At 41.9% G+C, this 27633-nt stretch overlaps 1 protein-coding gene across 9 annotated transcripts in view; it reads left to right on the top strand.

The window, feature by feature from the left end:
- Positions 1 to 27633, top strand: part of GRIA1 (glutamate ionotropic receptor AMPA type subunit 1) — an 843377-nt gene that overhangs the window by 301816 nt on the left and 513928 nt on the right. For 8 of the 9 annotated variants that reach the window (XM_033927802.1, XM_033927807.1, XM_033927806.1 and 5 more), the window contains one exon: positions 16241 to 16487. The exons of the other annotated variant lie outside the window; for it this stretch is intronic. The gene's annotated coding sequence lies outside the window, so the exon portion shown is untranslated. The remainder of the gene's footprint in view (positions 1 to 16240; positions 16488 to 27633) is intronic. 9 annotated transcript variants of the gene reach the window in all.

Raw genomic sequence — 27633 nt, 5'->3', positions numbered from 1 at the left:
GTTCATGCTGCAATGTTGAAAGGTCTACAGAGTTCAAACCGCCTTCCTTGGGAGCGATGGCACTGAACATCTCAAGATTGTAGAGGGGAGTGTGGAGACACAGAAAGGAAAGTTGAATCCCAAGTGGAAAATGGCGCTTTGGTGTGGAGACACCCACTGAAAACACGCTCCCCTTTACAATCTTGAGACATTCAGTGCCATCGATCCTGAGGAATAGAAGTCCTCCGCTTACAGTTCTGCCATTGGGAAGCGCTGTTTCACTCTGACATTTTCAGTAAGAAACACAAGCAACTTCTGCAGGATTCCAGGGAACCTGCCTGTCTCACAATTGAAAACACAATATTGAAACATCGCCATCTATTGGTAGCAATGCAGCTGGAGGACTTCTGCTCAGCTTAAAGGGAATAGTGTTTGGGGTTGCAATCTTTGATTTATGCTGATGTTCTTATTACTGAACTATTGGTTAGAAATAACTGCTGTACTATACTCAGTCATTTGCCTCAATTTAGAGATAATTGTGAAGTGGTGGAAACAAAGGTGAAAATACATGTTATAAGTGAATAGACCTATTGAAAATAAAGAGGCTTCAGTAAATAATGAGAGTTTGTGTTGGTGCCTGTGTTTCAGGTATAACTTCTAGTTATTGCAGTATTTGGAATCCCTCACAGAACAAGTGGCTAATTAATTTTTTATTTTTAGTTTTGTAACATAATTACAAAAAGTAATTGCAGAAGAACAAAAAGGACCAAAATAACTTGTTTAAACTGCTTATAGTTGACATTAAGGGTGGTAAATCAACTAAGGCCCTCTTTACTAAGGTGCGCTAAGCGTTTTTGTTTTTTTTTGTTAGATATGTGTATGATGATTTTATTGGGTGTGGCCCCGGCGTCTCCTTGTGCTCACCGTTATCTCCTGCTGGATCGGGGGAGCGGCGTAGCTGTGCTCATTAAGTCCCTGCTGCTGATTCTGCTGTCTGCCGCTGGTTTCGGTGCGGCCCCAGCGTCTCCTCGTGCTTAACCGTTAGCCCCTGCTGGATCGGGGGAGGGGTGGAGCTGTGCTCTTAAGTCCCCGCCGCTGCTTCTGCTGCCTGCTGCTCTTTATGATGCGGCCCCGGCGTCTCCTTATGCTCATCGTTATCCCCTGCTGGATCTGGGGAGGGGCGGAGTTGTGCTCTTTAGTCCCTACTGCTGATTCTGCTGCCTGCCGCTGGTTTCGGTACGGCCCCGGTATCTCTTCGTGCTCAACCGATTAGCCCCTGCTGGATCGGGAGAGGGGCGGAACTGTTCTCATAAGTCCCCGCCGCTGCTTCTGTTGCCAGCCGCTGGTTTCGGTGCGGCCCCAGCGTCTACTTGTACTCACCGTTATCCCCTACTGAATCAGGGGAGAAGGAAGGAAGGAAGGATGCAGGAAGGGCCTCTGCTGAAAATGCACCATTCTAGGCCTTTAGGTTTGTAGACAGTTATGCTGCTGAACTATAATAGAAAAAAAGTGATACTTAGGGCTGGTCTGGTGGTTCAATTACAGTGTTGTGCATTGTCACATAAACAGATGTTTCAAGTTCAGATTTATTAGAATTTTGCTATACCGCCAAATCAGATTTCATAAAAGTTAAAAAGCACAAATATTTAAAAATCCAAAATACAAGTAGTGATTTGTCATACATAGACTTGACAAAACAAACTGGAACAAGAGAGAATTGGTAGAACCACATAGTGACATAGTAGATGACGGCAGATAAAGACCCGAATGGTCCATCCAGTCTGCCCAACCTTACCCACTCTTTAAATTACTTATTCAATTTACGGCCTCTTTTACAAAGCCGTGGTAACGGCCCCGAAGCCCATAGAGATTTAAAGGGCTTCAGGGCTGTTGCTGCACGGCTTTGTAAAAGAGGCTGTTAATTTATTTTTTTTTTTCCTTCTTCTTCTTCGCTGTTTCTGGGCAAGAATCCAAAGCTCTGCCCGGTACTATGCTTAGGTTCCATCTACTGAAGTCTCCGTCAAAGTTCACTCCAGCCCATCTACACCAGTGTTCTTCAACCTTTTTAGACCTATGGACCGGCAGAAATAAAAGAATTATTTTGTGGACCGGCATCAGTCCGCAGACCGGCGGTTGAAGAACACTGGGCTAAGTCGTGGGCCAGACCCTGCTCATCTCCGCCCCAGACCCCTTCCCCATAATAGTACTAATTGTAACACTATTTTTTCCATTCATTTTTCATATATACGCGCAATATTATCTTATCAACAACGTATCGATCGCACTGCGGACCGGCAGTTGAAGAACACAGTTTTGGGCCTGATGCACATGCCAGCCTTGTGGACCAAAAAGGAGGCAGAAAAGATCATACTGTTCTCGGAGAGACTGCTTGCTGACCAAACGATTGTGAGCACACAAGTAGTGAGAAATCAAGATGTAATTAATATAATTGAATAATGGAGTGCCCTCAGTGTGATAAGGCAGCGAAGGGAGCAATGCTCCTACGCTTCACATCATGAGACAAGGACCAGCCAGTCCCTGCCCCCACACCATCATGGTGTGTGAAATAAATCCAAAACGTGAAAAAAGTGCAAAATAAAGCACAAAGCAATAACACAAGTGAGGTCATTCAAACAGTCTCTCAGAGAACCTCCCCCAAAGAACTCCCAACAGAATCAAAAAAGCCGACTTAGCTGAAGATGAAAGCAGGTGATAAAACGGTCTCCCGAAAGCAGGGAGATCCGCAGGATACCAGGTCCAACCAAGCCTGGTTTCGGGAACCAAAATCCCTTCTTCAGGAACCCAGATTACAGAACACTGAAGACCATCGAGCCGGCTGGGGAAGGGCGGAGAATCTGAGGGCACACCATTATTCAATTATATTAATTACATCTTGATTTCTCACTACTTGTGTGCTCACAATCGTTTGGTCAGCAAGCAGTCTCTCCGAGAACCGTATGACCTTTTCTGCTTCGTTTTTGGTATCTTGTTAAGTTTCTCTGGCAGGCTTTTTGGAGTTATTTTTTTGGTTAGCCCTGTGGACCGGCAGGAAATTTCTGTGGACCGGCACCGGTCCATGGACCGGCGGTTGAAGAACACTGATCTGCACCATCCCAGCCATCGAAGCCCTCTCCAGCCCATCCTCAACCAAACGGCCATATACGGACACAGACCGTGCAAGTCTGCCCAATACTTACTATTCTTCACTACTTACTATTATTTTCTGATTCTAGATCCTCGTTGTTCATCTCACACTTTTTTGAACTCTGTCACCATTTTCCTGTCCACCTCGGGAGCGCATTCCAGGCATCCACCATCCTCTCCGTAAAGAAGAATTTCCTTACATTGCTCTTGAGTCTGCCACCCCTCAACCTCAAATTATGTCCTCTGGTTTTACTATTTTCCTTTCTCTGGAAAAGATGATTTAAAAAAAGAAAGCACAAGTGGAAAGGACACTAGGAGAGGGAGCTGGTGATGGGTAAATCAATAAAGTTCAGGAAGGTCACGTCCTTAACAGAACAGTTAAACATGATAGTTAAAGATGTCGTGTCAGTTTCTGACTCAAGTCTTCTCATATTCCGTAGGTCAGCCGCGGCCAAGGATGTGGCATATTTGCACAGTTTCCTCCTCTTTTACGAAGGTGCGCTATGCTTTTTAGTGCACGATAAAATATTAGTGCGCGCTAATCACGCTCTAAACGCTAACGCGTGCATGTTATCCTATGGACGCATTAGCGGTTAGTGCACACATTGATTTTGCTCTAAACGCGCGCTAAAACTCTTAGCGCACCTTAGTAAAAGAGGGCCTTTATCGTTCTCCAGAACAACTGTAATACCCAGTAGCAAGCAGGCAGTCAATGAAAAGCAGCACAGCCAAAAAGATGTGTAGAAACCAAATTCAATTTTATTGTGCAGACATCAGTGAAAACTCGTGTTTCGCCCACATTAAGGGCTGCATCAGGGGTTAATAGAACTAGAAAACAGTAACAAAACAGACGATTATATGTTAAAATAAATCATGCATAATCATCAGTATAGAAGCTATTTGTCTATAAAGGACATAGGGACTGTCTACTTAGCTATAACAGACATAGGGACTGCAAGAAAAACCTATGGGGAAAAAGTGCAAATTAATACAGATGCTTGCAATGTCGACAAAGGTATGAAGCCAGCTATAAAAATTACAAGGCCAAACTAGCCATGGAAAGAATGAGGGTACATACCTTGCTAAAAATCCATATTATAGGGATCCAGCATTATTTATTTATTTATTTTCTATACCGTTCTCCCAGGGGAGCTCAGAACGGTTTACATGAATTTATTCAGCTGCTCAAGCATTTTTCTCTATCTGTCCCAGTGGGCTCACAATCTATAGCACATAAAATAATTATAAAACCAAACCAGCTATTAAAAAAATAATAATTACAGAGCCAAACCAGCCATGGGAAAATGAATCACCAACATGAATGAGTCTAAAACATCAGTAAAACCTCTAAACCAGTGGTCTCCAACTCAAACCCTTTGCAGGGCCAAATTTTGGATTTGTAAGTACTTGGAGGACCTCAGAAAAAATAGTTAATGTCTTATTAAAGAAATGACAATTTTGCATGAAGTAAAACTCTTTATAGTTTATAAATCTTTCCTTTTGGCCAAGTCTTAATAATAATATTGTAATTTATAGCTAGAGAGACATATGATCAAGAAACTGTTTTATTTTACTTTTGTTATTATGATAAAACTACCGAGGGCCTCAAAATAGTAACTGGCGGACCATGAGTTTGAGACCACCGAGTTAAGGGGAACAGTTAATCTGCTGTCAGGGTTGGAGGGCAAAGGGGAGAACAGGACAATCAAGCCATTGTGACATCACTGATGAGACTGGCTTTTATTGGTGGAATGAGGCATTATGACATCACAGTCTTAGCTCTGCTTCCCAAAGACAAAGAGGATGTCGTGGTTACAGTTTAGCCAGTGGTCTCCAACTCAAACCCTTTGCAGGGCCACATTTTGGATTTTTAGGTACTTGGAGGGCCACAGAAAAAGCAGTTAATGTCTTATTAAAGAAATGACAACTTTGTGTGAGATGAAACTCGTTAAAGTTTATTTTTTTTATGCTTAAATCTTTTATTAATTTTCAATTTAAATTTCAAGTATTACACTTGTACAGAAAGCAATAATAGAATAGGTATAAGATACAATACAAATATAGCTCATAGATTAAAAAATATACTATTTATGCTCAAGTCCTCAAATTAGGATCCAGGAGTTAAAGAAAAATTGGCGAAATAATAAAGAAAAATAATAATAATACATAAGAAACTGAGAGCTATAGCAGTGAAGTGAGGTCATCAATAACCAAGTTATAGGGCTCAAAGATTATTTGCATTCAGACGAGACATTGCCACGAAGTTTGTCAATTGGGATGGTTCAAAAAACACATATTTAAGAGTACAGTAACACACAATACATTTACACGGATGTCTCAAATAAAAAGTTGCCCCCAAAGATAAAACCCCAGATTTCAAAAGAAGAAATTCACGGCGGCGCCTTTGCGTCTCCCGTGCCAAATCTGGAAACATTTGTATTTTGTGACCAAGAAAATTTTTTTGTCTATTTTTAAAGTAAAGTTTTAACAACCATGTTTTATCAATTGGCAAAGCTAAGGTAATAATCATAGTGGCTGATGATGCTAAATCTTTCTCAGATGTCTCTAAAATTTGTGAGATGTTTAACCCTTTCAGGACCATAAGGATCGTAGGCCAATTTTTGTGGTTTTGACGACATTTTTATGGTAAAAAGGGCTTGCAGATGCCAAAAAATTGATTTTTTTTTTTGTGAAATATCATTATTTTTATTTAAAAAAATCACACTTCTAGCTTATGGACAGTGTGGCAAGTGAATCTTCTCGTCAATCTAGCAACGACGCTAATGAATGAATGTCGGAACCAGTTTGTTTACATAAAGGCAGTATCATATGGAATCCGTACATATCAAATTTAGAACTGTAGACTATCCCAATCAAAATTTATAGGATTTTAAAGTTATGGGACAAATATGTCCCTTGGTCCTGAAAGGGCTACGGGTTCTTGGTCTGAAGATTTTACTTTTTGTTGTTGATTTTGTTCTTTATCAGGCAAACTCGTTATAGTTTATAAATCTTTCCTTAATTGCTTCTGATAATTTCAGCTATACACAGCAACATGCAGAGAGTGAAAAACTATCAAAGCATCAACTGCAAAAGACAAGATTTTGGACCAACTATTTTGAGGCCCTCGGTATTATAAAGAATGATTCTTTATGGAAAACTTGTGCCTTAAGTAATGTAATGTAATGTAATGTAATTTATTTCTTATATACCGCTACATCCGTTAGGTTCTAAGCGGTTTACAGAAAATATACATTAAGATTAGAAATAAGAAAGGTACTTGAAAAATTCCCTTACTGTCCCGAAGGCTCACAATCTAACTAAAGTACCTGGAGGGTAATAGAGAAGTGAAAAGTAGAGTTAGAGGAAAAATAAAAATAAAATAAACATTTTAACAAGACAGCATTGATCTAAATACTTTGGAAGGTAGAAGAGAGGAGAGAAAGGAATAGAAGCAGAAGGGGGAGCCGTTGAACAGTAGAATTCTGGAGAAATTTAAATGATAGAAATAGAACAAAACAAAGACAAAAGGCAAAACAATAGATAAGATTAAAGATAAATCATAAGCTGGAAAGAAAAATAAAATAAAACTTTGTCTTCAATCCACGGTTTAAGTGTCTGGTCGCGTCCGCAACCGCCTTCAGCTCTCACCTCCTCGGCACCGGACACACGCACAAGCTGAACTGCCTCCAACGTTGCCCGCCTCACTGCTGTAACCTCACGCAAGCGCTTTCCTGCGTCTGTACGTGATTGTGAGGTGGAGTGGAGAGGACAATTGCGTACAGACGCAGGAAAGCGCTTGCGTGAGGTTACAGCAGTGAGGCGGACAACGTTCCAGAACATGACTGCTGGGCACAACCGCCGGACACTTTTAAGGCACAAGTTTTCCATAAAGAATCATTCTTTATAATACCAAAGGCCTCAAAATAGGACCTGGCGGGCCGCGAGTTTAAGACCACTGCTCTAAAACAAAAGAAACATCTTGCAGGTTCGAAAATGGACATTTTCACCCAATTTGGGGACATTTTTCTCAAAGCATCCAAAGTCAGACTTCGATGTCTTCTCAAAAATGCCCTTCCACGTGTGATTCTAAAAACCGTGCCTAACTCTGAAAGGGCCAATTTTTTCGGTGCAGATTTTTTAGGCAATATATAGAGAATTTACTCCCTACTCCCTAATTTATAAACCTGTGCACACAGTTTGACACTTAGGTGTCAGTTTGATATACTGTATATTGCCTAATAAATTGGTGCCAAAAAAGGTTGGCGCTTAGCACAATTCTATAAACCGCATTCGGAGTTGGGCACGGTTTATAGAATCAAGCATAGCATCCATCCATTTGACTAACATTTAGGCACAGTCAATTTCAACTGTTAAACCACTGTGCTGTGAGCGCAGGCCTGTAAGCATAATAATAACAACTTTATTCTTCTATACCGCCATAATCTTGCGACTTCTAGGCGGTTCACATTGAAGAGAGCTGGACAATCAGCGAGTTACAATATGCGAGTAGTCAGTGCAATAATAGTGTGAAGAAGCTTGAAAAAAAAAACAACAATTTACAGTTTAAGAATTTCAGAGGGGACATATTATGAAAAACGCAATGGAACAAGTGGTTCTTCTTGTGCAAAAGAGCTAATATGGTTTAGTTACAGGCCCCTATTATGTTTCTGAAATCTGGACTAGACAGAAGAACAAATGCACTAACTCTTTACCTTGAGTTATCTCTTTGTCAAATAGATTAGAAAAAGTAGACCTTCTGTAGGAGATGGATTAATAACCGTGGCAAGCTTTGAAGCAAAGCAAATATTTATGACAAGCTGTTGTCCTGCATTATTTATTAAACTGAAGCTATTCCTCTTCTGGAGATAAAGTTCATTGAGATGGGTCATCGCAATCCAAATATATTTTCTTAGCAGCTGTCGCCGTGAAAGCAACACGTGAAGGAAATAAACTAAAATGGGACAAGACCAGCATGGACATAAAGATGGCACAATTGACAGCTGAACCTTGACATCAATTAAGATAATGAAGGTAATGGGTGTCAAGATCTTTCAGAGACATAGGCCAGGATTCACTAACCCGCCAGATCGGGCCCGATCCATTCAGAAACCAAAAATATGCAGATGGGGGCGATCTGTGATAGTCTCAATAACACTCTATTAAATCACAGATTAAATCCATTAATTAGTGTAACTTATAAAGATAGTGCTCAGACCCACAACCCTTGTATTTGTTCAAGTGAAAAGAACTGAACATGGGCTGCCCTCAGACCATCATCGCACTTTCGTTGTCTTACCGCTTAGATCTTATACACAAAGCAGGCAAACAGTAATACTTATCTGCTCGTTATGGCGGGTGCAGTGCTGGTAACGTAACAGGCAGGCCCAAGTATGAAAATACCCGTGTCAAAAACCCATGTTTAAAATCCTATAGCAGAGAAGCCATGAAACTAAAGTCTTCCCCTCGACTCGAGTTTCGCACACCAACGCTTCCTCAGGAGGAGAGTTTTCTACAACATAAAACAATTTCCCATTACCACACTTATCATATATCTCACTCAAACCATAAATATAATAATAATAATAATAATTTTATTCTTGTATATCGCCATACCCAAAAAGTTCTAGGTGGTTCACATCCGTTAATTAAGGTCCGCAATGACACATGGATTTACAAAATTTTAACAAAATTACAGGCAATGAAGAGGGGGGCGTGGGGAACTCTTTGACTGAGATTTAGCAGAGGTAACGGTAAGACAGAAGGTAGAGTTGGAAGGTAGGAGATAACGAGGGAGAGACCAAGTAGGGGGAGGGGGGAGGAGGGGGAGCAGAAGGAACGGGGAGAGTGTGGGAAAGGGGAGAAGCATGGGGCAAGGGGGATGAAAAGACCTGGTCGCGGAAAAGGTGCGTTTTGGGAAAGGGGAGAAGCAGGGGGCAAGGGGGGTTAAAAGCCCTGTTCGCAGAAGAGGTGCGTTTTGAGAAGTTTTCTAAAACTAAGGTAAGAGGGGGCCTCGAGTATCATTTGGCCAAGCCAAGGGTTCAGCTTAGCCACCTGGTAAGCAAAGGTTTTGTCGAGAAATCTTTTGAAATGACATAATTTTAGGGATGGGAAGACGAACAGCTGGATTCTGCGGGATTTCTTGTTGGTGAGATTCAGAGTGAAATGGTGATTGAGGTAACTAGGTAATAGGCCAAAAACTGTTTTGTAGCAGAAGCAGGCGAATTTGAATAGGACTCTGGATTCGAAAGGGAGCCAATGCAGTTGGTGGTAGAAACTCAGTCACATATAAATTATCATTCTTAAAGCAATATAGAGAGTCTGAGCACTATCTTTATAAGTTACACTAATTAATGGATTTAATTTTTGATATTCATTTGTCTGGAACTTCAAAAGAGATTTTTAGATGTGGCAAGGATTTTCCAGGAGTCTGGGGGCTAGATGACTAAGTTGATTGAACCTGAAGTTAAAAGTAAGACTGACTGTTCTTGAGAAAGTGAAGTGCTGAATTACTGAGAAATCAGGTGGTGGAGATGATAAATTTCTGAAATTTTGTGCCTAAAATGTGAATGTGGTGGCTACATCTCTACGTGAAATGCAAGTTTACAAGTTTATAAAAAATTTCATATCTCACCTAATCAGGCTTCGAGGCGGTTTGCATATTTAAAACAAAGGGGGATATATAAAATATATGAATAATCAAACAAATGAACCACAGATAAACATGAACTACAAAATAAAACAGAGACTGGAACTGGGACGAAAGGAAAAAAAGGGGAAAAGCTACATTATTTGGATAGGAAAGAACAATTAGGGAAAGACCTAAGGTAGGGAAAACTTAGAAACTGGTGTTAGTGCCGGTCTAAAATGCATGTAAGACATCCTTAAAAGGGCGCGTTAGCATTTAACGTGCGCTAAATCGGCTAGCATCCCTTAGAAGAAGGACCCCTAAGTGACTTGCCCACAAATAACTGCTGTGGGATATGAACCTTGGCTTCGGATCCCAGCCTACTGCTCTAATCATTAGGCCTTTCCCCCACCATGGAGTGACACAGAGGTATTATAACATTCTTAGGCTCTCTTTTACTAAGGTGCGCTAAGCGTTTTAGCGTGTGTTTAATCTTAATTTAATTTAATTCTTATATACCGTGAGGTTTCTAAGCGGTTTACAAAAATGATGCATTAAAAAGATACAATAGATAAAAATAAATAAGATAGGTACTTGGAAATTTAGTGCATGCTAAATCAACGCCTGTGCTATCCATAGGATAATATGCATGCGTTAGCGTTTAGCGTGTGATTAGCGTGCGTTAATATTTATTTCGTACTAAAAAACATAGCACACCTTAGTAAAAAGGGGGTTAGTCTTGTTAATCATCCCTTTTTAAATCATTTCTAGCATCTTGTTTCCTTTTTTGACTGCCGCCGAACATAAGAAATTGCCTCCTCTGGGTCAGACCAGTTGTTCATCGCGCCCAGCAGTCTGCACCCGCGGCGGCCCATCAGGTCCATGACCTGTCATGTTTACTTGATTTATCTCTATAGCCCCCTTGTTTGTATCTTTACTCTTTCCATACTCTTATTTACCCTTCTCTGTATCCCTCAATCCCCCTATCCTTCAGAAATCCATCCCATCCCTCTTTGAATCCCCGTAGCGTACTCTGCCCGACCACTTCCTCCGGGAGCGCGTTCCATGTGTCCACAACCCTCTGTGTGAAGAAGAACTTCCTGGCATTGGTTCTAAACTTGTCCCCTTCCAGTTTCTCCGAGTGCCCTCTTGTGCCTGTGGTTCTCCGTAGTTTGAAGAATCTATCCTTGTCTACCTTCTCCATGCCCCTCATGATCTTGAAAGTTTCTATCATGTCTCCCCTAAGCCTCCTCTTTTCCAGGGAGAAGAGTCCCAACTTGTCCAGCCTGTCAGCGTATGAACAGTCCTCCATGACATTGGGCGGAAGGGTTCATTGCACTGTCTACAATGACACCCAGATCTTTTTCTCGGGTGCTAAACCCCCAAGGTGGACCCAAGCATCTGGTAACTATGATTTGGGTTATTTTTCCCAAAGTGCATCACTGCATTTGTCCACATTAAATTTCATCTGCCATTTGGATGCCCAGTCTTCCAGTCTCCTAAGGTCTACCTGCAATTTTTCACAATCTACAAGCGTTTTAATAACTTTGAACAGTTTCGTGCTGAATCTGTTCCAGTGGTTCCATTGATGTCATTGTAAATGAAAACCATTGCGTTATGAGTGTTATTAGTCACAAGGAATTTTCTCGTTAATTCCATGACAATTGAGCTGTAGATGAGAATAACTGACTATAAATGCTTGAGTACCTGAATAAATTCATGTAAACCGTTCTGAACTCTCCTGGGAGAACAGTATAGAAAATTGAATAAATAAATAAATTTGAGCAGACAAAACAGCAGCAAAATGACTCAAAATAGCAGTGAAATTATTCTTGCCATTCTAAGGGAAATCTTGGTTTTATCTGTCATCATCTACCAAGTTACTATTGGGCATTTCAGTGTTTCCACAAATTTCCTCCCCTCCCCCCCAATTATATTATGGTATGTGTGTTGATTGCCAAAATAGAAAAATACAGGTATGAATACCCCAATTAACTGAGATGGACTTGGCAATATCTCCCTTGATGGGAAGTTGAGAGAATTCAAGACAGATGCACAGACAATACTTTGAGAAAACAAAAATAATCAACACAAGTTTAAAAACAAAATTAAAAAGCATGCATAAAATATATAAAATCATTGAAGCATAAATTAGCCAGGAGCGAAAAGAGCAGCTGCCTGACATTAAAAAACCATTTGATAAATAGTCCTGTATCTGTATCGCACTGAAATGCTAACATTTAACTATCAGATCTTGTGGTTCAAAATGTCATATATCTGGGGGGAGGGGGGGAGGGAGGATTGGTGAGGAGCATGAAATTTTTGCCGTCGAGTTATTTATTTATTGCGCTGCTGTATGCTTCTGAAGAGGGTTATATATTTGACACTAGTAACCATTCCTTCAAGAACATCCATTCTTGCCAGTCGATGATTTGTTGTACCCTATATGGCTGGAATCCAAATGAGCCATTCGGAACCGCAACCGGATTTTTTTTTTTGAGTCGGATCACAATTCTCTTAAATGATGAAAAACCAGCCATTCCCCAGCTGTTAGTCATACAATCGCTCCCAGAAATGAAGGAAATATTGCAGATATTAATTTTGCTCATAGTAAATCTGAGACATGCTCTGTTGTATTCATGTTTGCATTCTCTTTTTGCACAGAAATGGCCTTTTGAAAATCTCCCAACATGTATGCATACATATATATATATATATAGGTATATACATCAAATTCTAACATCTATCAAATACTGTAGAACCACACACAGAGTGAGCGTATAACAAGCAAAGCAGCAACTGTAACCGGGTGGGAAAAAAAAAGCCTCAGAGTAAAGTGAGAGTCATAAACACGAATAGTGAAGTGCTGCCATAAAGTCAGTCATCGGCATAAAAAAACCTCCAACCCATATTCCATTAAACCTTGCAACAGTATTTGATAAGTGTTAGAATTGTTATTCTGTTGAAATCCTTATTTTTTGTGGTATACACATAAAATTTTGTATAACAAAGCAATCAAAAGAGGAACTGGAGAAAAAATATATAAACATCAATTTTCAAATACTCCAGTAAAATGCTTGTGCTGGGAGCATATGCACTCAAATGCCTAACTCCTGATATCTTCAGACACATATGAATTGAATTTCAAGCAAACATCAATCATGGGGGGAAAATGCCTCAGAAGCTGCAGGGCAAACTTTGCTCTGAAGCTATGAAGGGGAGCTTAGGTTGCTCACTTTCTCCCCCTCCATACTTCTATCACAGGCAAAACAACCCCGATGTATGGCTTTCACGGATAATTCAAACCAACAAAAGCGAACAGCACGTATCTTTTCCTTAGCGGAGTGAAACTTTTCGGTTCAGTGATAGCTCATCTTAAGCCTTCTCACTCAAATTGTTGCCGACGGTGGCCAACGTTTCATGATCAAAGGATCATTTCTTCAGGGCTCTTAAGTGTGAAAGACGCTTAGAGTCTATGGGGTACTTAGGGTCAGGGGTTAGGCATTTGAGTGCATAAACTCCCAGCACAAGTATTTTACTGGAGTATTTGAAAATTGATACATATAAGATTGGGGACATGATCGAAACATTCAAGGTACTGAAGGGAATAGACTTAGTAGATAAAGACAGGTTGTTTACCCTCTCCAAGATATAGAGAACGAGAGGGCACTCTCTAAAGTTGAAAGGGGATAGATTCCATACGAACGTAAGGAAGTTCTTCTTCATCCAGAGAATAGTAGAAAACTGGAACACTCTTCCAGAGTCTGTCATAGGGGAAAACACCCTCCAGGGATTCAAGACAAGGTTAGACAAGTTCCTGCTGAACCAGAACGTATGCAGGTAGGGCTGGTCTCGGTTAGGGCACTGGTCTTTGACCAGAGGGCCACCATGTGAGCAGACTCTGAGGCACGATGGACCACTGGTCTGACCCAGCAGCGGCAATTCTTATGTTCTTATGCCATATGCGTTCTAATGGAAGGGGAATAAAGCATCAAAAAACCTCAACAAGCTCAAAATCTTATCACAGGCTTAAAAACCCTCCCACTCAATCAACAGATCAGCTTGCAACAAGACTCAAATATTAAATGATCTAGTAGGGGATTTTGATCCTGGATTCTTGTGCATTACAGAATCATGGATCGCAAAAGATGATTCATTTACACAAAACAAACTCTGTTCCCATGGTTATCAAGGCCTCTTCTCTTCCAGAAATAGCCAGAAAGAAGGAGGCCTGGCACTTCTCTACAAATCATTCCTTGACGTTCAGCTCCTCGAAAAGGGTAGCGACACATCACTAGAATATATGCTAGCTACAGTCAATGATGAGCTCCATTATCACCCATTGGGCATTTTGTTACTACATCGTCTACCAATCCCTTGGAATAAATCCTCCAAACTCGTTTTCGAGACCATAACCAACGCTTTCCTAAAATTTCAAAGATTACTGATTATTGGTGATATTAATCACTACCTAGACGATAACACCAGCAAGGATGCAATTGATTTGAACAACTTTCTCACCTCTCTGGGCTTTCCCTCTCCTGAGTCCTCCCCAGCCCATGAAAAGGGACACACTCTAGACATAATCAGCTTCCTTGACCTTTTCTGATTACAAAACTTTAGCCGAAGGTGTTCATTGGGAATATGTCCCCTGGTCCAACCACATTTTAGGTACTTTATGTCTCCCCATTTTCAAGTCTCACCTTGGGGTTCAACCCCTTGCCACAAAATCTATTACCTTTCGCAAAAAAATTGCGAGTGAACAGTTCTGGACTCAATTTCTTAGTTTTCCGTCTGTCCTAAGCCTGTGGCCCCGGAAACCAACTGGCACAACTGGGTAAACCTCTCTGAGACTACCTACTGCTCTCTGGCTCCTCTATCCACTAAAATTGTCTCCTACTCCTGTAAGGCCCCCCAGGTATCTTCCATACCACAGAGAACCGAAGCAGAAATGCCGAGTACTGGGTTTTCAGGATTTCCCCAATGAATATGCATGAGATCTATGTGCATGCACTGCTTTCAATGCATATTCATTGGGGAAATCCTGAAAACCCGACTGAATTCGGCCCTACACTAGGCCAACCGCTCCCACAGTAACCTTGCAAGACTGACATCAGTTTGGCTTATGTTCAAGTCAACTTCCTCTCCCCCCCCCTCCCATTACCTCTGTCTATATTCAGATGGGTTTGTATTCAAATATATATGGTACATAAATTGATTCTATTCTTCTGTTAAACAAGCAAAAAAAACCTGCTTTGTTCTTCAAGAAGATTGCCTTTCTTTACGAATCCTTTATGTAACATAACTGTTTATTTCTAATCAGCTGCCCTCCTCCTCCTCTCAGAATTGTACAGGTCTATGAAATTCCTTGGGCTTGTCAGGCATCAAAATTAGCTTTTTATTAAGCTAGATCAGAGAAAAAAAAATAAAATGCAGCTTTCAGCATTTACAGAAACGTTAAATGGAATGGCAGAAGAAACAAACTGTTCTTCTCTGCTCTGATTTCCAGGTCACATTATTTTCAAACTAATTAATGACCTTTGTATTCACGCCTGCTTTTCAGCCCAGCACGCTGCGTGTAGAAGTGAATAAATGTCAAGGCATGACAAGCCTAGCTCAGCTCTTTCTCTCGCCCCACACTCACCTATTCAAAGCTTCCTTCTTTTACGCTCTCTCTCTCCTCTTTCCATTCCACCAGCTCATTTTCTTCCCGTTTTGCTGCTTATTTCAGTCTCATTTTTCTCTCTTCTTTGTTGCATTGTCCTCTGCCCTCCAAATGTTTTTCTTTCTCTCTTTAGTTTCCTTTTTTTTTTTACTTCCCCTCCTTATGCCTCTGTTGATAAGTGTCCCTTTTATTTGTTTACGTGTAATTTTGTTAACTGCATTAACCAACATGGTTAATACAAGATAATATAAGCCCCCTTATATAGAGTAATCAGATGTCTGGATTTCCTTGGACATGTCTTCCTTTTGAGGACATGTCCGGGGGTCCGGACAGCTTTTCAAAACCCGCCACGGGGTTTGAAAAGCTTAGAACAAATCACTGTCGGGCATGTGCGGATGTGCTCCTGCCCAATGAGAGCAGGGGGCGGGGTTGGGGGTGGAACTAGGCGGACCTGGGGGGCGTGTCTAAGGGGGTCCGGATTTTCCAAACGGAAAATCTGGTAACTCTACCCTTATACAATGCCATTCAATTCCTACGGCACTGGCCCATGCTGCTGGCTCTTGTAAAAGAGGGGGATAAGTAGGGAAAGGGAATGGGGGATGTGTATACTGCTCTTTTGTGGTGAGTATTGGAGGATCAGAGGCAGCAGCTCAACCAGAGAGCCACAGCCACAGCCCTTCCCCCTGTCTCACTACAAGTAGAGATGTAATATGTTGGTGCTAGTTGCTAGCTCATTTTTCTCTCCCTGTTATGATGATTCTTGCAGCTATCCTGATGGTGCTGCTTGAGTTTCTTTGATTGATCTTTTTGCCATCTTTCTGTAGCTTTCTTCAGGGCGATCCTTTGTACGAGTTGGTCCATATGCTGGTTTCTTGATTCAGATTGGTTGATTTCTGTCCAATCATATTGAAACTCTTGAAGGCAGGAAAAGTCATTGGTCTCAATCAGTTCAAAACTCTCGAAGGTGGGAAAAATCTTTGGTCTCTACCCAATCAATCAACAACACAGCACAGGGAGGCCTGCAGAGTCCGTTTTAGACCTCTCAATTCCCTCAGGCTGGAGAATTTTCTGGTGAGTATATACATTTTCTTAGGCTTCTGTGGTTGGTGTCATGATTCGTGCAGCTGTCCGGGTGGTACCACATCCGAGATTGCTTGACCAATGTTTTAGCCAGCTTGCTATAATTTTTTTTCAGGATAATTCTGTGTAGTTAGTCTGTGTGCTGGTTTTTATATAGTGATTCTCAATCTGGATCTCTTATGATCTCTAATTTCTTAAGAGAGGTTCCTTTTTTTTTTTTTGCTTTTGCTACTGAAATGTCAGTCAACTTTGAGTTCTTTCTATCCTATTTATTAGCACTTTAGCCCAGATTTTCAAAACGGGTCCAGGATCAGCCGGTGCCTGAAAAAAGGTGCCGGTCGCATGCCACTCAAACTACAGTAATAATTCAAAATAGCTGGTGAAAACTTATCAAAAATCCTAATTAACCAAAAGGTAAAACTACAGTGGATATGAAATCTGTTTTATGTTGCTACTGATATCTATTTTATATCATATAAAAGCCGGGAAAAGACCTCAAACGCCCAAGTGTTTGAAATACTTATTAGTAAAAATACTTTAAAGGGGCTTGAACATCATCACTGGTCAAAAAACCGATCTTTTTTTCTCACTTTGGTTACTCATATGTGCATGTGCAGATCATTTACAAATGCAATCTTTTCACTAGTAGTGTACAAATGTTTTTTCCAGCATTGAACCATCAAAATGCGTTGGAGCTTAACAGAGCACTTATCTTTCTCTCGATGGATCTATGGCCTGTCTGTTTCAGTCCTGGATGGCTTCTTCAGGGGAAGTGCTTATACGACGTTGTACACAGTGAACTTCAGCTAAAGCAGTTGGTGCGCTTAAGGTTAACAAAGCAAAGCAGTTTGTACTTTACAACATCGTATAAGCACTTTCCCTGAAGAAGCTGTCCAGGACTGAAACCGACAGGCCATAGTTCCGTCTTCTAAGAACCTCTCCTGAGCCCGGTCTATCACACATCTGTTCCCACTTGCATTCATTTTCTGCTGTCCTACCCCAGGTCTTTCACTGATGAACGCAGAACGGGCTTTTTTTTTTTTTTTTTAATAATGGTAAGAGTGAGGGTAGTATCATATGGAATTGAGATCATCACTTTTCAAACTGCTTTACTGTCAAACTAAGAAATCAGTGGTCTGTCTGTTTTCATAGTGGGCACAATGTAATGACAAGGGAACTATTTAAAATCAGGCGTTCCTTGTTTAGTGATAGCAGAATGCCTTTTACTCATTTCGACACAAGCATGAACACGTTCTGTTCATACTGAGGGCCAGATTGCAGAAACCTCAAATCACAGAGTGAAGCAGACAGCCCCCTGAATCAATGCATCTTTCTATTTCCATGCCACACAATAGCCTGGTAATGACTACAACTGCCATGGTAACAAACTACTTAAGCACTGCTGATGATTCTAGCTTTAGAAAAAGCAATATTAGGCAAGCAAAGCTCCTCTGAATGCTTTATTCCTTTCCCCTGGTCTAGGTCAAGTTATAACAGAGCGGGTGTAGATTGTGCTGAACTGGTGACGTTGGTCAAAGTAAAAATATTTATATGAAGATGGGATTGAGACTGGTACTGGCGATAGCCAAGAGTGTAGCATTAAATGCTAGTGTTGCAATATTGCAATCCAAATGGAATCAGGTGTTGGAGATTACAGCCGGAGCAACTGATCTGGGCCCCTATGCTACAGTTGGACCTTAAGTCTGCTTAAAGCTGAAGGAGATGTAGCCTGCAGATGGCCTTTGGCCCAAGTTTCGGTTCATAGACAACCCCGCGAAAGACAAAGGCGCGCGCTAACAACTGAGCACAAGACGGAGGCACGCGCCGAAGAAAATTACAGTTTTTAGGGGCTCCGACGGGGTGTTTTGTTGGGGAGCCCCCCCAGTTTACTTAATAGAGATCGCGCCGGCGTTATGGAGGGTTTGGGGGGTTGTAACCCTCCACATTTTACTGTAAACTTAACTTTTTCCCAAAAAACAGGGAAAAAGTGAAGTTTTCAGTATAATGTGGGGGGTTACAACCCCCCCAACCCCCCATAACGCCCCCACAATGCGGCGCGACCCCCCCCACGCCCCCCCCCGTCAGAGCCCTAAAAACAGTAATTATCTGCGGCGCGCGCCTCCGCGCTGCGCTCAATTGTCTGCGTGCACCTTTGTCCCGGCGCGCTTTTGACCTGACACCCGAGTTTCTGCCCTGAACCCAAGCATGTTTAACACCAGCCCTAAATGGAACAAGGGGGGGGGGGCTATGGCACACTGTTCCTTCTAAGTTGAGTTGGAGTCCTTCAACTGCACTGCCAGCGGGGTACACCAGTTGTTACTGCTTATGTGTTTTTTGTAAAGAACAATAGTAAAGCTATTTCTCTTCCCCTCCTACCGACTAGATTTGCTGTTTAACATGGGTGTTTATTCCCGTCGTAATCTAGTGATGTACTTGAAGATCTATGTAGTTTAATATTCTCAGGTTTCTTGATGTTTTTCAGTTCTTCACTTTAGGCCCTCTGTTAGGCGCCTCTCATGGGTAAATTTTTGAAAGAACGCGTATACAAAAATAAGATAACACTCAGACTACTACTAAACACTTATATAGTGCTAAAAGGCCTACGCAGTGCTGTACATTTTGACATTTATAGACGGTCCCTTCTTGGAAGAGCTTACAATCTAACTTGGACAGACAGACATGACATAGAAGGTTGGAGATGCAGAGCCCAAGGTGAGAGGAGTTAGGAGTCGAAAGCACTCTCGAAGAGGTGGGCTTTTAACTGGGCCTGGAACACTGCCAAAGGCGGAGCCCGCCGTAGGGATTTGGGCAGCTTGTTCCAAGCATACGGCACAGCAAGGTAGAAGGGATGGAGTCTGGAGTTGGCAGTTGAAGAGAAGGGCACAGATAGGAGGGACTTAACAGCTAGGCAGAGCTCATGGGGGGTGGGGGTGACAAAGGGGAAGATAAGTGAGGAGAGATAGTGAGGGGCAGCTGAGTGAGTGTATTTGTAGGTCAGTAAAAGGAGTTTGAATTGTATTCAGAAACTTTTATAGGTATCAGGCCTATATACTGCGTCAGGGTATGTATTGGGTCCTTCCTGAGCTCATGGAACATCTTCCTGATTGGCTGCACTTAGAGTGGCAAATTATGTCCCCATTATGGTTGTCTCATGTGTTGAGTATCAACTTACCTAGATACATTAAGGACAATATTTGACACCTGAAAAACCTTGAAATTTATTAACAATTTAACAGAAATTCCAGTAGAGAAGTCCATATGTCAATCCTTATGGCTAAACTCCAAGATTCAAATTGGCAAGTCTAAGATTGCCTGGAAGCACTAGATGCAGGCAGGCATTAGATGATGTTTTATCAAATGGGAAAATGCTTGATTTTTCACAACTACAACAATCTTTTGGTATTTCAAAGTCTCAAAGTTATAAGTGGTTGCAGTTGAAACAAGCCATTCAGAAGGGGTTCCCTGAATGGCGAAATAAAATTTTTTTTTATAGCTTGCAGGTTCTATGCTTCCAGACAAATTTGCTAGGACATCAGGCTGCCCAGTGGTGTAAATTAATATCTGAATTTTTGAATAAAAAGCCAAAAACTTGTCTTAGAAACATTTGGAGCATTGAGATTAAGCAGCATATTTCTGCAAATCAATGGCCACAAATTTGGACTTGGAGGATGAGATGTACAGCATCAGCATCTATGAGACAAACATGTTTTTTTTTTTTTTGTTACATAGAAGTTTCTGGACCCCTGTTCGTTTACAAAAATTAGACAGTTCTAAATTTAATAGATGCTGCCACTGTCATCTTGATGTAGGGACACTGGGTCATCTGCTGTTCTATTGTCCATTGATACTTAACATTTGGAAGACAGATTAATTTGGGGACAGATTAATACCATACTGGAGGCATCAATTCCATTGACGTATGAGGTAGTCCTATGTGGAACATTATTGCATATTAAGTCCCCCCTGGACCGCTATAAATGTCAGCTTTTCCTAATTATGACCGGGATAGCCATGCAAATGATTACTCGCAATTGGAAAAAGTGACTTTAGGAGAAGGGTAACGTGGGTATAGCAGCTCTCCCAGAATTTGAGTCATGCAGCCGAATTCTGGATGGATTGGAGGGGAGCGAGATGGCTAAGTGGAAAGCCTGAGAGTAGTGAGTTGCAGTAGTCTAAGCGCAAGGTGATAAGAGCATGGATAAGTGTTTTGGTAGTGTGCTCAGAGAGGAAGGGTCAGATTTTGGTAATATTATAGAGGAAGAAGAGGCAGATTTTAGTGATATGTTGTACCAGGGAGATGAAGGAGAAAGAGGAGTCAACGATGACCTCGATTATGAGCAGACAAAACAGGAATAATGAGAGTGTTGTCCACAGAGATGGAAAATGAGGGAAGCAGAGAGGTGGGTTTAGGCGGGGAGGTGAGCAGCTCTGTTTTACCCATATTCAATTTTAGATGGCGGTGAGACATCCAGGCAGGCTGAGACTCTTGTCTGGGTTTCAGTAGAGATATTTGGCACTGGGAGGTAGATCTGGGAGTTGTCAGCATAGAGGTGATACTGGAAGCCATGGGAAGAGATCAGCACTCCAAGTGAGCAAGTGTAGATTAAGAAAAGGAGTGGTCATTTTTTTTGGGGGGGAGGCGGTCTAAGATGGCGACGTGAACTGGAGTGTCGCTGGTGAGTCTGTCTTCTTTCTTCTGAATAAGCCGCATACTAAAAGGAAAGGGCAAGTCCGCACTAGAGGTCTGCACGGGAACAGGAATCCCTCCCTAACCCATGGGACTCCCACGGGGACCCCCCTCTGGCCCAAGGGACTCCCACAGGAACCCCCCTCTAGCCAACGGGACTCCCACGAGGATGGAAGGCTTTAGAAGCAGGGTTCGTCCATGTAATATAATGGATACGTCAGCCTTAGTAAAAGAGGGGGTTTATAAGTTAATTACCTGAACAGAAAACAAAAAAAGGGTTCCACCAAAGAGATTCCACAAGGAAAAAGCAGCGCAAACACAAAAAAAACTGGAATTGATGATCCTGTCAGAAGTAATTGTTGCTTTTTATGTGGACGGACGGGGATGGAGGTAATTCCTTGTGGAGATGGGTGGGGACGGAGAGGATCCTGACAGGGACGGGTGGGGACGGAGAGGATCCTGGCTGGGATGGGTGGGATTTCTATCCCTGTGCAACTCTCTAGTCCGGACCGTTCCCCCACCGGCTGGAACTTCAACACTATTGAGACAGATCTTGCTAGACTTCACCCCAAGGACTCCTCTTCAGGCTGAAGTGCGAAGCTCATTAGAGTTGGCGTCCCGGGACTTGGACATCTCTCCTGAGCTGGAAATTTCTCTTTTGCCTCCTGACCCGGTAGCACCTCTGTGCCCGGAAGCAAATCCGTCCATGCTAGAGGGAGTTCCTGATGTTGAAGTGGCTGCGGGAATGACCTCTTCTGAGGGGAGCAGGACGGAAGGAGAAGAAGCGACAAAGAATGTAAAACAAGCAAGGGAAGAAGTTAGCCTTTTGGCTCTCTCGACTCCCCCGGAGGTGACCCTGCTCGATGTCTGGAAAGCAATCCAGAGAATGGATGGAACTATCTGAAGAACCGCGGATGAAACGGCTTCATTGGTAAAAATGTTAGACTTTTTGACTAAAACAGTAGAAGATTCAAAAAACGAGAATGAATCTAAATTTTGACTTTTAAATGAAGAACTTACTGCTTTAAAAGATGCAAATGCTGGATCGATAAAAGATAAATTATTGGTACATAGGAAGATAGAACAATTAGAGAACTATAATAGACGCTTAAACCTGAGATTATTGAATTTCCCAAAAACGGCAGAAATTTCATCTGTTGAATTACTTAAAACTTATTTGGTTCAAATCCTGGGATTTGCCCCTGATCTTAATCCTCCTTTGAATAACATCTATTATATACCTGCAGCTATAAAGAAGACAGGGAGCGAAATACCAGGAGTAAATCAGTTACTTGAAGTGGGGAATATATCAGAAATTTTGGAAACCTCTATAACAAAAATTAAGGAAAGAGCTACTTTTACTTATTTCATTCGTATTCCAACAAGATCTCAATGCGGTATTAAAGCTCTACTTTCGTAAAACACAGGCTCTGTTTATGGGACAGTGTATTTGGATTTATCCGGACGTCAATAAAGAGACACAAGAAAGGAGAAAGTTGTTTCTTTTAATGAGACAAGAAGTGAAAGATCTTGGAGCCAATTTCTAATTGGCTTACCCTTGTAAATGTCTAATAAAATACTTAGGGATAAAATATACCTTTTTGTTCCAGAACATCTCCGGAACTTTCTAGACTTGAAGAAGATCGTCAGGGAATAATGGGTAATGTAGTATAAGAGGAGTTAATCCGTAAAGCCATTTCTTGTTATTTTGATCTATGTATTAATTTATGAAGTCCTATCCAGTAGAGGCACTTCTTATGTTATATCTTTAGACCGTCACCCACTGTTTAGGTTTGGGGTCTAAGAAGAAGATGTTTCACTATTTAACACTTCTGTATGAAATAATGTTATTATTGTATAATTTTCTTCTTGTTTCCTAAACAAGTGTAAATTGCTTGATATTATTTTCAGTCGATAGGGGGAAGGCTGTGGAGGAGGAACCACCATCGCACACACTGAATGTATGATGGGGGAGAGAGGAAGAAAACCAGGAGAGAACAGATGGGAGAAATAGGAAGAAAACAAGGAGAGAGCAGAACCCTGGAATCCCAACAAGAACAGTGTATCAAGAAGTAGGCGATGATCAACAGTATCAATGGTGGCAGACAGATTGAGAAGGACTATAGTTGAAGGACTCTGGCTCAGCATAGAAGGAACAGTGTTATGGCAGCTTTGTGATAGTGCAGACTTTATAAACATTTCTGCCTGCCTTGAAGACAATTAAATTCCCCTAATATTCTTCACCAATGAACCAGAGCTCACAACTGTGAACTGTATGATTATTCATATGTTACAGCTTCTGGCCTCCAAAGTACAACCATGAAGTGTGTAACCATTTTGGATATAAGTACATTTAATGCTTCAGTGTGTGAATGATGAGGCTTTGTTTGCAAGCCTATGAAAATTTTGTAAAGCTGTGGGGATAATTTTGTAAAACAACAAATCAAAAAGAACACCCCATTAACTAAAAATGTGCTAAGCACATCAATATTACCTACAGGCGAAAGAAAAAACTCTACCAATCAAGCATCATAGGTATAAAAACTTTTGCCTCTGTGAGGACATAACGATTTATTGTTAAATTTACTGGTAAATCTCATTAGGTATGCTATGTGCTATGAGCTATGAGCTGATCATTTAGTAAAGGGCCCGGTAGGCCTTCTGGCCCTCTATGCTTACCAGACCATTGGCCAAAACAAACTAAACTAAACTAAACCTTAGGTTTATATACCGCACCATCTCCATGGTTGTGGAGCTTGGCACGGTTTACAGGAATTGTAATGGGAAAGGAACTACAAGGAAAGGGCTAGATGAGGATCAGAGGAAAGAAGGAAGTTAGAGGGCTAGGATGTCAGATGAGGAGGGAAGTGTTAGATTTTTGAGAATAACCAGGTTTTCAGCTGTTTACGGAAGGGTTGGAGAGCACTTAGGTTCCGAAGGGGGTTGGAATTGGAGTACATCCTTCCTTACATCCTTATTACTGCTGCCTAATCACACAACCATCAGGTTGTTGAATTCCAAGAAGTTACATATTCCCCTGCTTGCCCAGTAGATTCCACTGAATTTTCACTCTCAATATCTGGGGCAAATTACCTGGATTGATGGGGTATACTAGGACTAAGCCCAAAGTAGGAAACATCCAAAGTCCATTCTCAAAAAATATGTCCAAAATATTTTTGGGGAGAATTGTCTACTTCTACGTCCAGTTGTTTTATTGTCCAGACCACTAAGTCGTCCATCTTTATACCCCCATTCTCATCCAAAAAATCATCCAAGTCAAAAACACCTAGAACAATACCTTTTGGACATCGGAGGGACCAACAAAGTGATGGACTGGACACCCAGACATGGCAACAGAGTAGAGGGGCACCTTACAGTGCACTGCTGTGAACTTTACAAAAAATGGTGCCACATAAACATCTAACCATAACTCCCTTATGGGTCATGGTGAGCCCCCCAAAACCTATTATACCCACCTGTCTATAACCCCAGTAGCCCTTACGGCTGCAGGTGGCATCTATATGACAGTATTGTAGGATTTGGGGGAGTTTTGGTGGGTACACATGTTTCACCATGAATGCAGTGGTTAGAGTAGCTTATGGGCCTGGGTCTTCCTCTCTGTGGTTCACTAGCCCACTCCCCATACTACATAAGACACCTCTGTGCAGCTCTACTAGGCTTTCCCTGTGCCAGGTACTGATGTTTTGGAGGCAGGTATGTATGTTTTTATTCTGATTTTTATGGTGGTGAGGAGGGGCCAGTGATCACTGGGGGGGGGGGGTGCTTTATCTCTGCAGTGGTTATCTGGTCACTTTTGATACCCTCTGGGCACTTAGACCTGTTTTTAGATCGCCTAAGTATAAGTTCTGTCTAGGAAGTCTCGTTGAATTTTTGATTATCGCTGCAGGACGACGAAGTCTAGATTGGCCTACATCCCGCCTACCTCCCGCCCTAACCACTCCTTCAAATGCGCCCCTTTTCACTCTGGGCATACAGCAGCATTAAAAAGGCCTAAGCTGTTTTTACATATGTCTAAAACCCGTTTCAATTATCGGCACTTGGACGACCTGTCTTTTTGATGGTCCAAATGCCGATTTAGGCGGGCTTTTAGATGTATTTCTGTTTCAGTTATGCACCTCTTAGTCTAGTCCCAGATGGCTGATAGGCAACAAGAGCACAAGTGACACTTGAGATAGGTCTGGCAAGTCAGTTAATGTGGAGAAATAATGGAGGTCTACCACACAGATAAGGAACATTGGCATCTTGGGAGAGAAGAAGGGCAAGAACATGTCAGGTGAGCATAGAATGTTACTACTCCTTGGGTTTTGGCCAGGTACTAGGGACCTGGATTGGCCAGCATGAGAACGGGCTACTGGGCTTGATGGACCATTGGTCTGACCCAGTAAGGATATTCTTATGTACCAGGATTTGGACCATCTCCTTGCATCATCCCCCAGCCAATTGTGTCCCAACCTGCAGCTCTACCCTGATCCTATCTGCCCACCAACTGCAGCTGCCCTAAGTCATATTGCTCCATTTAAGGTACTGCTTCCAGTGCATGACGTATGACATGTTGATGTAGCAAGGCTTATTTCTCATATATAAAGCACTGAACATAACTCAGGCTGGATACTGCAATTATGTGTCTAGCTAAAGAGCATGGACAAAAGGAAAAAGCATGAAGTCATGGAAACAAGGTCTGCCTATGACAACAGTTTTCCTCTTTATATAACCTCAGAAAAATGAAGTTGTAGACCGTAATTGTTTAATATACTTTGTTTTTGATTTACCTCTCCACCATAGTGCATAATAAATCAAAAAAACTACACAGTGTTAATTAATTCAATATTCTAAGAAGTTGCCTAAATGATGCAGGAAAAAGGGCCCAATGTTAGTTGTCTTTAAGGCCTGGTGATTCAATGCCAGGCCTACTCCAGACATTGTCTCTTAATATCTAAGCCTTGCCTGGCTACTGGAAATTATTCAGGTCCCAGCCAATGTTGAGCACTGATACCTGGATAACTTTCTTGGCAAGATAGGTTAGAGATATTTATGATCTTACTTGCACAGATTGTTATTCTGCCATTAATACTGAATACTAGCAGTGCCCAGATAACTTCTCGACCTACCCTGACTCCCCACCTGGACCTACCTGACACTAACCAGACAGCACTGAATATATGCTCCAGGACCAGTCAATGTGATTTAATATAACATGCAAATGAAGGCAATTAAAGACCAGTCTTCCCAGTAACATGGTTAGGATACTCAGATGTTTATGCAGGTCCCACTGAATATTGGTTATGGTTCTCATAAGAGGAGTCCACATTTGCCCCCGTCCATCACCTAACAAAGTCTAATCTTCCCTCCCTCTGCTGTAACCTCATGTGGTAGCTTCATGGCACTATCACTAGTGGTCAACCTCTACAGGCCATTTTTAATCAAGAGTCAAAAGGAGGCAGGAGCAAGCAGGGTTCACTCCTGCCACAATGACCATAACCCTCAAGCCTGATAAGGTAGGTCTGGAGGGAATCTAGTGTGACTTAGGGGAAGGGCCAAGAAGGGGATCAGACTTTGTTGAGGAAGTTGAGGAATGAACATAAGACTTTGATGGGGAAGGGAGGGCATCAGCTTCAGGATGCAAACATGCAGTTATGCAGGTGCAGGTTGATTTTCAGTGCTAGTGCCCACGTAGCTAAAGGGCATAGTTAGGAGGTCTCACAAGCCCATTTAGCTATGTGGGCACTAACATTGACTATTGCCAGGACCCACGTAACTCCAGGTTCCTTCCCAACTCCACCCCCAAAATAACCCGCTCCTGCCCACTTTCAAAATGCCAATTAGTGCCAATATTCCGAATATATCGGCATCAGCCTTAGGCAAGCAGAGGTGTCTCCTGCCTGTTTAAATTGTTTTGAATACTGGGCCCTTGAATTTTTGACTCGTAGGCTTTTTTTTTTGTGAGTAATTTTAGAATTAACATATAGATCTAGAGGGCAATGTTTATTTAAACACCACTATCCCTTTGACGTCAAACGTTTATTCAAGTGTTTTAACTTATACTGGGCGTTGGAATGGGGAAGGCCGCAGGGGCCATGACCTCCCCAAAGATTGGCAGTCACCGTTGGTTATGGCTCTACTCTCCCACCCACTTCCTCCTCGTGGCTGTACTTTTAAAAGTAGAGAAATGTAAAGTCATGCACATAGGGAAAGGAAACCCGATGTACAACTACACAATGGGGGGGTGGGGGATGATATTGGGGGAAGGCAACCTAGAAAAGGACTTGGGGGTTTTGGTGGATAAAACAATGAAACCAAATGTGCAGCAGCCTCAAAAAAGGCGAACAGAATGCTGGGCATTATCAAAAAAGGTATCACTACCAGAACCAAGGAGGTTATCCTCCCGCTGTATAGGGCAATGGTGTGACCGCATCTGGAGTACTGCGTTTA

Source organism: Geotrypetes seraphini, chromosome 18 (assembly GCF_902459505.1).
Source record: "Geotrypetes seraphini chromosome 18, aGeoSer1.1, whole genome shotgun sequence".
Lineage (NCBI taxonomy): Eukaryota > Metazoa > Chordata > Amphibia > Gymnophiona > Dermophiidae > Geotrypetes > Geotrypetes seraphini.
Note: the sequence above shows the minus strand (reverse complement) of the source record. Positions and strands in the feature narration are given on the sequence as shown.